This window comes from Morone saxatilis, unplaced genomic scaffold (assembly GCF_004916995.1).
Source record: "Morone saxatilis isolate NCDOM2014 unplaced genomic scaffold, NCSU_SB_2.0 Contig18, whole genome shotgun sequence".
Taxonomy (NCBI): Eukaryota; Metazoa; Chordata; class Actinopteri; family Moronidae; genus Morone; species Morone saxatilis.
Window position 1 is genome coordinate 24,267,178 of NW_023339740.1, and position 4,109 is coordinate 24,271,286.

A 4,109-nucleotide genomic window follows, 5' to 3' on the forward strand; every position below is an offset into this window, starting at 1 on the left:
GAGACATTTTTTAAATACATGGATTACCTGTGGATAGATCCTTCGAGGGTGGAAGGAGCTAAAGGCACTACCTCCACCTGGTGGGTAGTGGCTCAGATACCCTCCCTGTGCAGACTCCTGCTGGTTTAAATGATTTCCAGCTCAACACAAACAGACTGTGTTTCGGGACCCTCCACTGTTTAAACAGACAAACCGTCCTGCCGTCTGCGACTGCGAGGATCAACCACACAAGTTTTGCGCTGAGCGGGAAAAACCACAGACTGTTTATATATTTTGTATTGTATTTTATAGACAGTATACAGGGATAACCTCTTTTTTTTTTTTTTTAATCAAAGCACTTTGCCCTGTAGAACAAACGGCACAAAGAGGCCCAGTTGTTGCTTCTCTGTCCAACCACATTATGAGACTTTTTGTATTTTATATCATTTATAATCCATTTATTTTAACTGAATCTTAAACCGTCCTGATCTGTTTCTGTCCTGACTGACTGGAACTGGAAACAAAAAAGTTTTTAAGTTTTCTCTTCAGGTCACCAATGATACTTCCTGTCTTTGCCATATATGGAGCTGGAGGCAGTGAGTGGGAGGAGCCTGTGTGAAGTTCTCAGCCTGTGTCTCTATGTGTTTGAAAGTCTGCAGCGAAATTCACACACTGTCAAAAACAGAAATATTTTATTGGTATTCAATACTAGCTATTCAATACTAGCTTACCATTAACAGAGTTAATAAGTCAAATATTACAACATAATTTAAGATTAAAGCTGCCGACTGTTGAACTTCATGGACAGACGTGATTTAACTCCTATGAGTCACAGCTCAGCTGATGGGAGTCACAAAGACTGCACGACTTTTAACTAAAGATTTATTAAATAAAACTTAACAAGGACAAAGTCAAACAATCAGTTACATCCCCAGTGTGCGGTGCATGAACGAATAGAAGATGTAGTGCAATGTACTAAAGTCCAACCAAAAATAACCAACCATATAAATGAAGGGACTGACCAGTCCAGTGGGTAGCAGATGAGTCAGTCAGCTGGACTTCCTGTTAAAGGTAGATAACAGTGTGCAGAGCGCTGTCACACCTGTAGTGTAAATGTAAAACTGTTGCTGATTGTCAATCACAAGTTGTCTGAATATTTGTGGCTTCGTTACAATGCGGACGCTTTCACACAGAGTTAGTTTGAGTCTGAATCTGAGTTTGATCGTCCCTCCCTCCCTTTTTATTTCAGCTAACAGATGGTTCTTCAGCAAATCTTGTGTTCCTCCCACTGGCTGTATTTGCCTTTTTATTAACACTACACATCAACTGTCAATCATAGTTTTGCTTTCGAACATCACTTTTAACTGGTTTTTGCCTTATTATATTATACAACAAATATATTTTACTTTCAGAGTTAACGCAGATGTTTACTTTGTTAAAACACATTTGTTACAGTCAGTGAACAGTTCATCAGAAGCTGATTTAGCTGCTTGACCTGTTGCACTAGTAAGCAGCACCTTGTATTTCAGTGTCTTTTCCAGTAACATTAGCAAATGTTACTGGTTTCTTGAAGGAAAAAACAGATTTATGGACTTAATGCATCCACAATCTCAATGAAAGTTAGACGAGATTAATTTGTGCATTATTTTTTTAATTTTTTTTTAAGAAAGATAATCTGGTATTACCAAGCAATAATTAAGCCCTGATCTGCCCCCCAGTGGATCTAGCTGTGCTTTTAGTTGTTTATTGTTCTGATTGGCAGTACGCTATAAAACTGTAGCTTTCTTATCTCTCTTGTTTTCTTGCTAAAATTCCACATTATGTGGATTTAAGGTTTCCAGTCGGACTTCAAATTGGCTTTTGACTGAGCAGGCACAGTGCTGAGACTACCACTTTCAGGTCGACTATGGGATCTGTAAAACTGTTGACATATCCCAAACTTTGTCGCTGTGTTTCCAGATTCAGACCAATCTATCAGTGTGAAATCGTTTATTTAAGAGCTCAGTCTGCTTCAAACAAACGTGCTGGTACAACGTCTGAGGGCTAGAAAAGAAGGTAGTTTGTCAGAAGGCCAAAGTATTTATAGTTGTTCCGAAACAGCCAACCTGAAAAGCAGAGTGAAAAGACTTGCGGACTCCTCCTGGCTGCATCCCACCGGCATCCTGAGCTCTGTCCAACTACTCTTTGTCTTTGTACTCCTGAATGATACAAATGGGGATAACGGCGCACAGTCTCTCCTCGAAGTGACAAAGATTGCAGCTGTCGGAGAGGGAGGTTTCAGACGCTGTTAGATGATCCCACAGGCACTTAGTCTGAAGTAGACTGAAGCCTCTATAAATAATCATAAATGCTGAATCATCTGGAGGCTGTTGCTCTGTCATTAGCTCGGCTGCACTTTACAGTTTAACCCTGTTTGTCTGGAACAAGCTGCACGGTTTCTTAAAACCCGACTGCTGAGTCATCTTAAGCTGCGGTTTAATTGGAAACATCTGCTGCTTGTTTTTTATAGTTCCCGTCACTGCTGAGATTTAACACTTTGTTGGCTTCTTTGGGAAAACTTCCTGCTGGGAAATTGGGAAATTATCCACTTTATGAGGAACTTTCAGCCATTAAATGACAGAGCAGCAGTCCTCTGGAGACCTGAGCTGGATGTCTGGATGCCAGGTTTTGGAATTTGCAGACTAAGTTATAGTAAGAAGATTTAGTTTGTTGTGAGTATAAATCCAAAGTTGTGCTTATTAGATTCCCTGCAGTCTGGAAATTTTGAGAGAATTTCCGTGAAGAATGCAGGAAGGTGCAAATTTAATCAAATCAAGCTGCTGGTAATTCCACCATAAACGACTGTCTGTGATGTGTAGATTTAGAGCAGAGCGACATCCACTGACCAAACAAAATGTATGTGTGATGTATGTTCAGTTATCATAGCTTTAATTCAGCTCATCATGTTTAAACTGTGACTTTGATAAAAGAAAAAGAAAATGTTGGTTTCACTTAACAAACAACCTGCTGATCATCAAGTCATTCATTCATTCATTCATTCATTCATTCATTCATAGGTACCAAACAGACAGAAGCACTGTGATGTGTCAAAACAACATAAACCCACCACTGTCACTTTGAATGAAATAAAAAATATAAAAAAATTCAAGAGGGCTGTTTTCTATCATGAACTCTGGAGGTAAATGTTGACACAATCAAACTCAAATGAGAAAAGTTCAACTGAGAAATTTGATGTCTATAAAAGTTCTTCAACGTGGGAGAGTATTGCTGCCACCATGGTAAAAACAATCAGAGCTTGTAAGTCATGTTACAAAGTAATAAACGTTTCTAGTTAAAACAGAATTATTTGGTATGTAGTGATTACAAGATGAACGCATGAAGCATGAAAAATATCTTTTTTGTTTTAACAAGAAACTTGATTAAAATGTATTTTTCTAACAGTGGCGGCAATACGCTGCCGTACTTACTCATTGAGGCGTTGATATCTTGTGACATCGAAGGCAACTGGACGCATCAGCTGTGTCACAATTCAGGCTCCGCCTCCTCTGTTGCCCACGTTTACAGACTGACTGATGTTACCTGAATTTAGAGAGAACTGGGGCACGTTCAGCCCCGGCAAAACATCTATTTTTGTCACAGTAACAGAAATTTAGTCGATACCAATACTAGTGAAATTCCACAATTCTCGATACCGATTTGATACCACAGTAAAAAAAAATATGGATGTTCCCAATCAAGTTTTTTTGCCTCGCGAGTATCTGCTGATACCGTGACGTGATCCAATACTTGTATAATACAGGTGAATAGATCTGCATTGCTTTAAGAAAAGCTTAAGTTGCTTCTTAATGTTTTTTTTATACTTTACTAAATAACAAAGTAGGCTATAAAACAGCCTAACAAACTCTCTCTCTGCCTTTAAAAGTGTCCTGTAGTGTTTGTTGCTTCAGTGCAGTTACCTGAATGAACTATATTCTGTGTTTATTTTTTCGTGGATTACATTAATAAGTTACTTATTGGTTTTTGTTCACGGGGCTTTAGTTCCACTTGTAGTGGCGTGGTGAGTGTGCATCTCTCCACTGTCCGTCTCATCTGTGAGCAGGAGCTCCTACATGAACGAACACACACACACA

The 4,109-nt window shown here is 39.0% G+C and overlaps 1 long non-coding RNA gene across 1 annotated transcript in view; it reads right to left on the reverse strand.

Moving 5' to 3' along the window:
- LOC118328320 overlaps positions 1-2,422 on the reverse strand; it is an 8,285-nt gene extending 5,863 nt beyond the window's left edge. The window contains exon 1 of the long non-coding RNA XR_004796734.1: positions 2,085-2,422. This is a non-coding gene — a long non-coding RNA (uncharacterized LOC118328320). The remainder of the gene's footprint in view (positions 1-2,084) is intronic.
- Positions 2,423-4,109: the final 1,687 nt, after the last annotated feature.